The sequence below is a fragment of the Thalassophryne amazonica genome, chromosome 10 (assembly GCF_902500255.1).
Source record: "Thalassophryne amazonica chromosome 10, fThaAma1.1, whole genome shotgun sequence".
Taxonomy (NCBI): domain Eukaryota; kingdom Metazoa; phylum Chordata; class Actinopteri; order Batrachoidiformes; family Batrachoididae; genus Thalassophryne; species Thalassophryne amazonica.
Window position 1 is genome coordinate 52482794 of NC_047112.1, and position 12549 is coordinate 52495342.

The window sequence follows — 12549 nt, forward strand, 5'->3', positions numbered from 1 at the left end:
GAGTCCATTTACCATTTACTTATTGAAGTTACAAATATTACATATACATTTGCATAAATGCAAAAATGTGTTTGCTTGTTGCTCTGTTAACAATAATCCTTAAAATCCCATATTTGTCAGGTTAAGAAACCCACATTACTCCACTGATCAATGATCAAACTATTCAAGTAAATAAAGAAACATTTAAATAACAATAATAAAACATTTTTGACACAGTTGAGAAGGTCAGAATAATATAGAAATTAATAATACAACCAACCAGATGCTAAGAACATGTGTGACAGATGTAACATTTTACAAAAATAAATGACTGAACACAGCCTTGCAGGAGTAAACATTTGTCTGCATAAACACAACACAAACAACAAATACATTGCTACGCATAAGGTAGTATATGTAATAAACTGAAAATAAAATAAAGGTTGTCTCAATTCACAACTATGAGTTGAAAATGATGAGTATATACTGCCTGTCCTTGAACACACCAAGTGGATCCCCTCTCCATCATCCTCATCCATTCATCATGTTCTGAAAACAACAAACACAAAACAAAATGCGAGCACAATCATTAAATTGCACTCAGTTTAACTATTTTATTCTTGGTTGAAATACATTTTATTACCATATATTTTAATTAGGTTTTAAAAAATGCTTACCTGTCTGTTTTCTGGCCAGGTGTCTGACACCGTTTTCCTTTGGTCATTGTGTCAGTGTCTGGTTTTAGCTCTTGTGCTGTGGAAATCTGTAAAACAGTGTGGAGATTGTCATCAGTGAGGCGTGATCTGTGCTTGGTTTTGTTCAGATTCATTATTGAAAACATCTGTTCGCACAAATAGGTGCTCCCAAATATAGACAGAACACGGGCAGCATGAAGTCGAAGCTGTGGCATCACACCAGGGGGCAGAAGATGGTACAAGTCCTCGATTTCAGCATCCTGGAACTTTGCTCTCAGGCCACTGTTGCTTTGAAGCTCGATTAAGTCCATCTGAAGGTGATGGGGCACACTGCTGACATCGGTCGTGAAAGGACTGGAAAAGATGGCAAAGCTCGAGTGCTGTGCTTTGAAGTCAGAGAAGCGCTGATCAAACTCTCAGTTTGGTAGCCAACCTGGTACATGAAAAAACACCGGGAACTGAGGCCGAAATGTTCTGACAAACAGAAAAGTGGGCAAGATTGCCCTGTTCCACTTGGCACTTCCATAGGTCAAGTTTCCGCTGGAAACGTGATCATGTCAGACATCTGCGTGATCATTTGTTTGCGTCCCTGCAGCCTCTTATTTAGTTGGGCAAGATGGTCAGTTATGTCACATAACACAGCAAAATCACACAGCCAGTTTGGATCAGCTGGTTGAGACATGGGTTTTCCTTTGCTCTGCATGAAAACAGCAATATCTTCCCTAAGCTCAAAAAATCGTTTGAGGATTTTGCTCCTACTCAGCCACCGCACTTCTGTATGGTACGGCACGTCTTCGTGCTCTGAGCCCATCTCCTGCAAGAACAGCTAGAACTGGCGATGATTCACGCCACGTGCCCGAATGAAGTTCACTGTTTTCATGACTGTTGTCATTATATTCTCCATCCCCAGCACCTTTCCACACAAAGCTTCTTGGTGGATAATGCAATGATACGTTATCAGAGGCATGTGACACTTACGTTTTTGCATTTTCTCCTTCATTAATCCAACCAGGCCCGTTTTTCTCCACTCATTGCAGGTGCACTGTCTGTTGTTAATCCCACCAATTTTTCCCAGTGCAATCCAATTTTACTTACGGACTTCTCCACCGCTTCATAAATATCCCGTCCCGTTGTGGTCCCATGCATGAAGCTACATCCAAGAGCTCCTCGGTGACCGAGAGGTCCGACTTTATGCCTCTAATAAAAATAGATAGCTGTGCCGTGTCCTTGTTGTCTGTGCTTTCATCAGCAGCTAATGAAAAAGCTGTGTAACTACGTGACTCTTTGGTCAGCTGTGTTGACAGTTTTCCTACTAGCTCCTTGACTCGGTCCGCGATGGTGTTTCTAGACAAACTGACATTTTTAAAAGTCTTGGTCTGGCCGGGGCACACCTGCTCACACACCTTCAGCATGCACTGCTTCAAAAAGGCACCCTCCGAAAAACACTTTGAAGCGCGAGCGATTTCTTCAGCCACAATAAAGCTAGCTTTCACTGCCGCATCATTTTTTGGTGGTGGCTTTTGTGAACACATTCTGTTGCGATCACAGTTTGCCTTTTAATTCTTTCGCAATTTGTTGTTTTTCTTGAAGGCTAACTTGTCGAAGTAGATTGTACTCTTTGATGACCGTCACCGCCTCATAACACACAAGACATATCGATTTTTCTCCCTGAAGCACAAATATATTCGCCTTCCCATCTTTCATGAAACTGCCTTCCATCTGCATCAATCTTTTGCTTCCTGGACATTGGGGATTATTTGTGGATATTTCTCAGTCTGATGAATCTCACTTGTGGACACTGCGATGTAGTGGCGGGATGCTGTCACCAGAGGGGTTCTGGCCATCACTTCGTGGGTAACATAATCACTGTGTATTGTGGGAAATGTAGTTTATGGTCAAAACACAATTTAAAGCAACATAGACCTATTTTAAGACAACCTGTTTTTTACGACCAATTAAGCACTTGCGGGCCAGACAAATGATGTGGCGGGCCACATCTGGCCCATGGGCCTTTAGTTTGACACGTTTATGTTTTTTCATCCCAAGTCATATTTAAACATTGTTAGCAATCAAGTGTCAGAGTGCTCCACTCACGGTTGAGCAATTAACTGTGTCAGCATAGTTACAACAACTATTAGCATAGCAACACAGTCCAATTTATTCTCCGTCAGTTCATGGTGACATTACCAAAAGTACATTAATCTATTGGTTCGTGATGGGGGGCATAAAATGGTCCACTTTTCATGACAGGGGCATGAAATGTGGGGTGACACCGGGGGGGGGGGGTGGTATGGTTAGGGGAGGGTAGATACTTATGCTATGGTTATGGTTAGAGTTAGGAGAAGGGGGAGGGTTATAAATAGCAAAATAAAAAAACATGTCACAAAAATGGGGAGCTTTTCCTGACAGGGGCACAAAATAAATCGTAGCAACAATGGACCATGTCAAGGTTGTCATTGTGCTAGTCAGACATTTTCCACCTACTGAGAGGAATTAAACATGCGCAAATCATTGCTGTGTTCTTGGTTGTACAGTAAACCAATAGAAATACCCTGGATCATACATTTTGTTTTCTATTGGTTAGTGGAAATCAGGGAAGGAGGTGCTTGAAGGCCACAATAAAGTCTGGTGTTCAAATTGTAACTACATATACATCTGTTGGACACATTTAGTCACAGGCAGTGTTTTTAGTAAATTTCACATTTTCCAGAGTATACAGTGCCCTACAAAAGTATTGTAACACTTGGTATTTCACAATTTTAATTGTTTATGTCATTTCAAAAACAAAAAATACAAAAAATAAAAATTTATGAAATTATCTTCCTTAAAACTCCCCAAATAAAAAGTGAAATTTCCCATCGATGGGATATACAGGCTTATAAGGGGTTAAACTCAAACTGGAAGCAAATCTCTACAACTTGATATAAATTAATTAATAATTACTAAATTCATAATTACTGTAATTAATAACAAATGTGTCATTTGTTTGGTATATAAGGCACAGCAGAGTGTAAGTCACTTTTTTTTTTTTTTTTGCTAGTTTAAGAGGTCCTGTAGTGATCATGATGTATGTAAATGCATTGTGATTTTTTTTTACTCTGCGTTTGGATTCACTTGTTTAAATGAAGGCAGGCTGATTTAAAAAAAAAGCTGGCTGGGGAAAAGTGTTAATATTCTGATAAAAAGTCTAAATGTACAAGTAAAAAGTAAAAAAAAATTAACCAGAAAAAAGTCACAAGACATCTCTGAGCCAGATAATGTCCCAAACAGTTCACAAAAATACAGCACTCCCATCATCTGCTTGCATGCTCGTTTGTACCTGAAATAAATATAGACAAAGCATGAAGTGCAGGAGTGAAAGCGGAGTGATGTCATGCTGATAGTGATATCAGTATAATGACCTACATGTTTTTGGCCTTGCATGTCCTATATTTTTCCTCATTTCTTAACTTTATTACAAACAAAAGCAACAGCGGCCTCAACGAGGACCCTGCAATTAGCACCAAGATTTCATAAGCAACTTGTGTTGTATTTAATTTTACATGTTAAAATGAGCGCATATGTATGCAGAACATACAGCTGTTTGATTACTAACAAGGTTTAAACATGACTAACATTGTAAAAGAGTCCTTTAGCAGACTGTCTTGTTATGCATGGAACGTTTTTCCATAAAACAGGTGCATGACACAGCTGCAGACTGCAACTTATGGACACTCTTCCGTATTAATATTATATGTGGAAAAAAAATTGGTATTCTCCCAAGTATGTAGTACATAACAGGCACAAATGGGTCGAAAATCACTCCAACATTCTTAACTTTCTCATGATGATCAATTACACAATTATCTGTGTAGGGATGGCCGGTGTTTGACATTTAAGTCTTTTTGGAATTTAGAAGTGGAAAATTAAGTGACATGCTTTTTATTAACTACATTCAGACAAGCCTACAGTCTCCCAGTTTCAAATACATTAATTCCACACATTCCATAATTGTGACACCTGATCAAGAGCTGCAATGCAAAGACAAAAACAACAAAGGGCCCAACATAGAGCCTTGAGTCACCTTAAATATAATTAAAATAAATTCCAGCATCATGCTATTATTGAAACTACACCATACTCTCTTTGATAAGTATTAACTGAAACATCACAGCAGCAAAGAAATACCAAAAGGTTTTCCAGGCATTCTAACTCTATACCCTAATGACTCCTTCGTATACCTGTTACATTAAATAGAAAGAAGCTGCAACTCACCATGTTCTCTCTCACCTCAAAGGGGGTACATGGCATGGAGAATGGGTACATCTTTCCCACAGATATGGTCTTCTAGAAAAAAATGTCATGGGAATCTTTAACAAGTGCAAACTTTTGCAATAGCTAGAGAATGTCTGCATGCAGTCATATTGTGCATCTGATTTTTTTGCACAATATGACCCCCTTGACCCCTTTAATGTTTGGCTTCTGACCAAAAGGTTGCAGGTTTGAACTGCAAAGTCGGAGTGTAAAACTAAAGAAGCAGTTGTACATGCTTTCAAAAATGACCACTGAGCTGCCTTTGAGCCAAGCATCTCAAGTGGTGCAGTGCACTGGCACCATTAGCAGTCTGTGGTTTCACTGGGCTGCTCCCAGCTTCGATGAATGTGAGGCAGGGTGCTGCAAGACCCTGTGTGCTCAAATCCCCCCCAAAAAAGTTAAAAACAGACATTAGTGCAGATGCAACCAGGCAGCCCACATACGGGTGAAACTGAACTATATAAACAAATAAAAAAAATATACCTTATGTTAATAAGAAATTCCCCCTGCTAGTGTACTTTACCCAAGTGGTGCAGTTGCTGTGGTCAGCCATCTTGCAGCAACATTTTGGCCGAGATTGCTCCTGAACTCTCTAAAAGATGACTTTGGCCATCTCATTTTCATTTAAATGGCTCAGTGGAGTCCCATTTGCTCTCTGCTTTTCTGTGCAGCCCAACAGGCTCAATAAAATCCAATGAGCTGATGAAAACAGGAAAAACCTATCTGTTGTCTATGCAAACAGCATATGGTTTGCTCAGTTTGGTTGCACATGGCAGCACTCCTTCGACTTCATTTGCTCCTCTGTATCCCATAGTCCTTTCACCATCTGGGCAATTATGAAGTTTCCTTCTCTCTAAGCTTCTTTTGTTTGGTAACACTTTACAACAACCTTATTTAAGTATATTTATAAGGTCGTGCGTGGGACAGTAAGCACATAATGATATTGTGATATTTCGGGGTGAAAATGGTCATAAATACCTGCAACAAATAAGTGCAATTTTAATGTTGAAGGGAATTGGAGGCCACTTTGGTGCCAAGTCTTCATTACTGACGTTTCTGTTTGGCGTGAGAAGTCCATTAGTACACAGCAATGCCTTTGATTTTTGTATTACTCATGAAATCACCATTACTGCTGTCCTGTGCTCTACAATATGTGGTTTGGTAGTGGGTGTCTGGGTGGGAGTGGTGGTTGGAGTGGCATGCTGGGCAGGCTGGCAGGTGCCCCATCTCAGTGGAGTGGGTTGTCCTCTGGATGGCTGGTATGGGTGTGTGGCTAGAGCCAGAAACTGTGAGATCCCTCCCATTTGCTCAGTTGGATGGGGGCCTCGGTCTCAGGAGGAGTGGCCGTGCTTGGGCGTTGCCAGCTCTTTGCCCAGTGTAGTTTCAGGTGGCATTGGCTCAACTATTCTGTGGTGTTTGGCGCACTCTGTTGTTAAGGCTGGGGTCTGTCCTATACCTGGTGCTCACAGGGTTGGGTTGCACTTGCACAGAGACTGGCTGGGTACAGGTCCTTTCACTGCATGTGTCCTCTCCCATCTCATTACAGCAATAAGCCCATAGCATTGTGATCAGCTGCCTAATGTTGTGTAAGTCCCCGTTTTGCCACGAAGCATGGAATCAGCTAGACCTTGAAGGTGTACTGTGGTATCTGGCACCAAGACCTTGGCAAATCCTTTAGATCCCATAAGTTGTGAGGTGGGACCTCCATGGATAGGACTAGTTTGTACAGCACATCCCACATGAACCTTTCGCTGGTTGACCGGTTTGCCTTCCTTGGACCATTTTTGATCGGAACTGACCACTACAGACTTGGAACATCCCACAAAAGCTGCAGTTTTGGAGATGCTCTGGCATAGTCATCGAACCATCACAAATTGGCTCTTGTCAGAGTCACTCAAATCATTGTGTGTCCCCATTTCTCCTGCTTCAATACATCAACTCTGACGTCAAAATGTTAACTTGCCGCCCGATATCTCACCGACTAACAGGTGCTATTGCATCGAGATAATCAATGTTATTCACTCTGGCTGCTATTGATCATGATGTTATGGCAGATCTGTGGATAACTATTATTCATTACTCATGGATTTCTAGCTATTATACACACATGTACATTTACAAAACTCACATTTAGACTTTGTGCTTTCTAACTTGCTAGTAACTCTTCATACATCAAGTGTCACGTCTGTAAGCATGCTGCAAGTTTGGCACATTGCTGCATCCAACACATCATGGAATTGTCCCAGGAGCTGGATGGCAACCACCCAGGCAAACACTGGTCTAGAGCCACCTCTCGAAATTAATCATGTATCTGCCAAATCGTGGGTGTCCCCCTGGCCTTTTCTATCCATTGGAGTCCTCAACACTGATGCACCAACATGCTGAATCACACCCAGAGAAACACCCCACAGGACCAAAGTGTTGTAGCTGGCAGTCTCTCACAGTGCAGTTGCCACTTCCCATCTGCACGTCTCTATGACTATTAGACTCATGCTTTAGGATGCTTTATATTCAAAATGTTTTGAGTGTGGATGTGTGTATACACGCCCACACTCAAAGTACACATAAAGTATACTATCATTTTTGCACGTGTGTTATTTATCAATACATATATGTTTCAGTATTATACTATAATATGAGAAATGTTTCTTAGTGTGTTTATTTGTTTCACTACTCCAGCGAGGTGCTTGGACCAGTTTCCACTAAACCTTCTGTGCACATCTACACTGACCCCAGACTTGTCCTTAAAGGGTTTGTTTTGGCAAAGGCCAAGGTCATCAGGTCAAAATTTTGGTTTATCTGTCTGTTTGGCCCCTTCTCCTCCCTGGTCCTTTGACCAACTTACACTAAACTTGATATATTGATGACAGTCATCCCCAGAACTGTGTGTAAAGGATTTTCAAAAAGGTCAAGGTCAGTGGGGTAAAAGGTCAAAATTATGATTTTCACTCCCATATCCAACAAACTTGGAACACATAACAATGTGGACTTGCCAAAGGTTATTCATTGGGTTCAAAGTCACTGGGTCAAGGGTCAAACTTTTAAGTTTTTCAAGTCCCAATTTGCATCAAATGTGGCACATATATGGAGGTGTGCTCTGGAATTGCTCAAGCAAGGTCACATTTGCTCATTTTTGAACACTGCCCCAATGACCTCAAAGTCATTGACCTCGAAGTCATTGGGCCAATGTTCAAAATTTAGGTTTTTCCAAATGTGGTTACATACAGACCAAATGTGGCACATACTTAGCTGGATTCTGAAATTGTCCTGGCAAGGTCAGCCAGAGGTCAGTCATTCAGATTTAAGTTGTAAACGTCACATTGTCATAGCCTTTACTGTCTTAATTCTCACTGGTACTATTGCTTAGTTTTTAGAAGCTAGAATTATCTTATTGTGGCTAAACATTTTGCACAGTACTGTGTATGTTAGCCAGACAAATACATGACACCATACATGGATTACAAGATTACACTGTAATCTGTAAAGTCTTTGTGGGACAACTGGCAGTTCAAGTACTTCTTGTTTTCTTTTGAAAACCACTGACTTGGCATGAGCAACAGTTTGCACACAAGCATATGGGCTCAACTTAATGTAAAATAAAGCCCATAATCTTTTTTGCACCCACAGGAATTATTCGATGCACGATCTAAATTCTCAGAAAGGTCCCTCACTGCCTGCCTGTCTTCAACGGACTGTCACCGTCAGCTAAACATTGTGCTTTATGATCATTTGGATGAATCTGCCTGTGGACCTGGAGGAGTTGGATATGTGTTGTCATACTGTGCAGTGATCAGCAGCCATGCATGTAGCTGTCAAGAAACTGCAGATGTTTAAAAGGTAACCTTCTCCCTGCGGCAAAGTTAAATTAATGGTGCTATTACAAACACCTGTCAGACACGGCCCATATTGAACAAAGCTCAAAGTCTTCAAAAAAGTAGCTCGTTTGTGAGGTTCTTTTGCAGGGGAACGTCATTGTAACTGCAGAGGTAGCAGGGCTGCAGGGTTGAGGACGTGATGGACGTGACTTCCTGTTCATCAAATCCCCACAGCACATTTACTTTACTGAGTGAGTTGGCCGATTTAAATATTTTGTTGTGCCGGGGCCTAGCCCGGGAGTGCTGTTCCTCAGCTGTCTCTTCGTGAGTATTTGGCAGATCACACAAGTACCGAGAACCTTAATAACACTCCAAGTTTTTCTGTCTGTTTCCCTTTATGGTAGATGATGAGCAAAGAAAGAACAAGCATTGTTTGGCAAACGCGGTAATTACTAGATGGAATCAAAGAAGAGAACGTGAAGCTAGCCTCCCACTGCCAATATCTGCCACTGGATTGTTTACATTTTTTGGGCAAAATTAAATAAAATACGGACAGCAAATCAGAGCCTGAAACTGGGTGTGATCTGTGTTAAAAGCAGTGCTGTAAAACAGTGAGCAATCACAAACACTTTCAAGATGTTTAAAAATTTTGTGACACTGGTGCACATTGTGAGCTATAAAACATGAAGAATCTGATGTAATTGGTGCAGACGGGGTTAATATATATTTTTCAGATGATTTTTGCAGGCAGGATTTTTTTTCGTTCATGCATCTTAATTTCAGCTTGAATGTGGATTTGGCTTCTCAGTTATTTTGATGCCTGTATACAGTTAATGGCTGCTAAAATTAAAATATAATGGAGATTCTTTTCCATTTTGGAGCAAGCAGTGAGCGATTTTATTGGAGAAGGGTAAAAACTGACAGGAGTGGTGCAGATAATCAGTGGAATGGTCTGTAAGTCGGGAGAGGCATACAGAGTGATGTGCACCGCTGTACTTTGGCAAAAGCATAAATATACACATGCATATCTATGTGGCAAAAGTAGGTGACGTGGACATGTGGGTAAGAGGTGCTATAATTGGAACCTCCAGTTCTCTGATCAGAAGCCTCCTGATTCTCCTCTGCAACATAAATCCAACTCCAAATCCAAAAGACTGGATGGAACAACATTGTGGTTCTCCCCGCATGGCATTGCCGAAGTCACTACTGCTTTCGTCGAACAATGCCATGCTTTAACTTGTAGTCTTTCCTATGGACGTATATCTTAATTCGTGATGGGAACTTCCATAAATATTCACATAAAACTTGGTGTTGGTGTATTTTTGTTGAGTGTGGACCAAAAACAACAACAAAACAAAACAAACAAAAAACCCCACAACTTTAAGTTTAAAGTGATTGGACAACAGAATATACAGGATCTTGAACTGATCAAGAACTAAATGTGCACAACATTGGCGCATTAAGACATAAAGTTATATTTTTGGTCTAAACACAATACACCAAAGCAACACAATGATAAAGTAGATGGTTTTCTGTGAATATTGACGTTCCGATCGCAGACCCACAGACAATTGAGTGCGCTTAATTTAAATAAAAGCCTACAGGAAAGACTCGAATTGAAAGCATGACATTGTTCGAAGAAAGTGGTCACAACTTTGGCAGTGCATACCATGCATGCCCCATGCTATGCATGCATATAATGCTATACTTCTTAAATGCTAATATTATTGTACCCCTTGAATTAAAAATAAAGTCTGCACTTCAATCACTTCGTGTTATTTTAAACTCCACAGTGAAGGTGTTCAGAGGCAACATTACAAAAACTACCACTGTCCAAACACTTATGGATCTGACTGCATTTACTCTTCTCACACTCTCGCTTTGAGTGAACTTTGATTTTTAACTGAGTGCACAATCTGATGGGCTAGAAGCTGTTGCTCCTCTTTTGATGACCCTGTTCATAAAAAAAAAGATATCAAAAGAGGGACAGATCACTGTGCACATGGGAAATGATTTTTGATGGCAGCTTTTAGTACAATTTGAAAGTCATTATAATTTGCATCCCCAAATAACAGCAACAACAATAAAACCCAACATCAAAAAATGGAGCAGTATCCAATGATAGCTAAACAAGGGTTTGTTCATGACCTCAGATTAGTCAACCTGTTTAAAGTGTTGTGCTGCCCTCTGCTGCTGAAGTGAAACAGAGCATTGCCTCATAAAATTTAGAATACTTGTCACTCTGAAATAAGAAGAAAAAAAAACTGTTGTTCAAAACTAACATTTTGAAATGAGTGTCATTCATTTACCTTTTAATATATATATAACAAATGTGGCGTTGTGTGTAAAATGCATCATTGGTTCAAGAGCAAGTTTTATTGTCTCAAAATTTACTACTTGTCAATCTAAAAGTAGGAAAAGAAAAATGTTTTTAAAACTGACTAATTTGAAATGAAGATCATTCATACAATATACCTTTAAAAATATATAATTTGGTGTTTTGCGTAAAATGCATCACTGGTACAAGAACAAGTTTTACTGCCTCAAAACGTATACTTATTCTAAAACCAGGATTTTTTTTTTTTCAAAACTGACTACTTTGACATTAAGACCATTAGTTTGGATTATTCAGTTACCTTTTAAAAGAAAATATAAAATTGCTTGTTGCTATTACTGTTACCATATGCAAACTGTGAAATGATTTGGCACCATTTTTATTTAAACTCTCCAACATCGAGTCATACACAACCGTAACACTAAGCTTTTAGCTTGAAATTCATCTACAGCTTCGGTGCCATGATGTCAGAATCAGAATAGCTTTTATTCACCAAGTATCCAGAAGAATGCAAGCTATTTGACTTCAGTTTGAGCTGCACGCGTTCTGTATGCCATGTATAAATATACACTAAACACTGAATAATTCACAGTAAAAGTGTAAATAAAATGTGCAATAAGAAAAAAAAAATGTGTGAAAGAGACTGAAGTTATTCACGAGGCAGATGAATTTGAGTTTTTTGGCAGGTTAAACTGTTCATCAGTGTGATGGCCTGTGGAAATAAACTGTTTCTGTGCCTCATGGTTTTGACGTACAGAACTCTGTAACATCGACCAGAGGGGAGGAGCTTAAACAGTGTGTATCCAAGATGTGAGGGGTCTGCAGAGATGTTATCAGCTCGCTTCCTGGTCCTGGTGGAGGGCAGGCTGGCTCCAATAATTTTTTTTTTTTTTTCCTGCAGTCCTGACAGTTGAAGTCTGTGCCTGTCCTGTTTGGAGGCAGAGGGAAACCAAACAGATGGAGATGAACAGGGCAGACTGGATGTGTTGAAGATGATGAGCAGTTCCTGGGGCAGGATGAACCTCATGAGCTGTCTGAGGAAGTACATCCTCTGCTGTGCCTTTTTCCTGATGGAGTCTAAGTGGAGGTCCACTTCAGATCTTGGGAGATGGTGGATCCCAGGAACCAGAAGGTATCCACAGTAGGCACAGTGTTGTTAAGGATGGGGGGTGTTACTGAAGTCAACTATCATCTCGACAGTCTTGAGCGGGTTCAGCTCCAAGTTGTTCTGACCACACTGTATGCAGCCTCATCACCATCCTGGATGAGTCCAATGATGGTGGTGCTGTCCGCAAACTTCAGGAGTTCATCTTTTTTTGGTTAGATTCCTGCTCCCTTGCGATAAGTGACATATATGACCCAACGTTTCTCAAAAATAATGACTTTCAGACTTTTCATCCATTAAGTCCTTTAAAATAATATACAACAGCGA

The 12549-nt window shown here is 40.3% G+C and overlaps 1 pseudogene; it reads right to left on the reverse strand.

Annotated features, from left to right (window-relative positions):
- Window positions 1-521: 521 nt before the first annotated feature.
- Window positions 522-2518, reverse strand: LOC117518104 (annotated as a pseudogene).
- Window positions 2519-12549: the final 10031 nt, after the last annotated feature.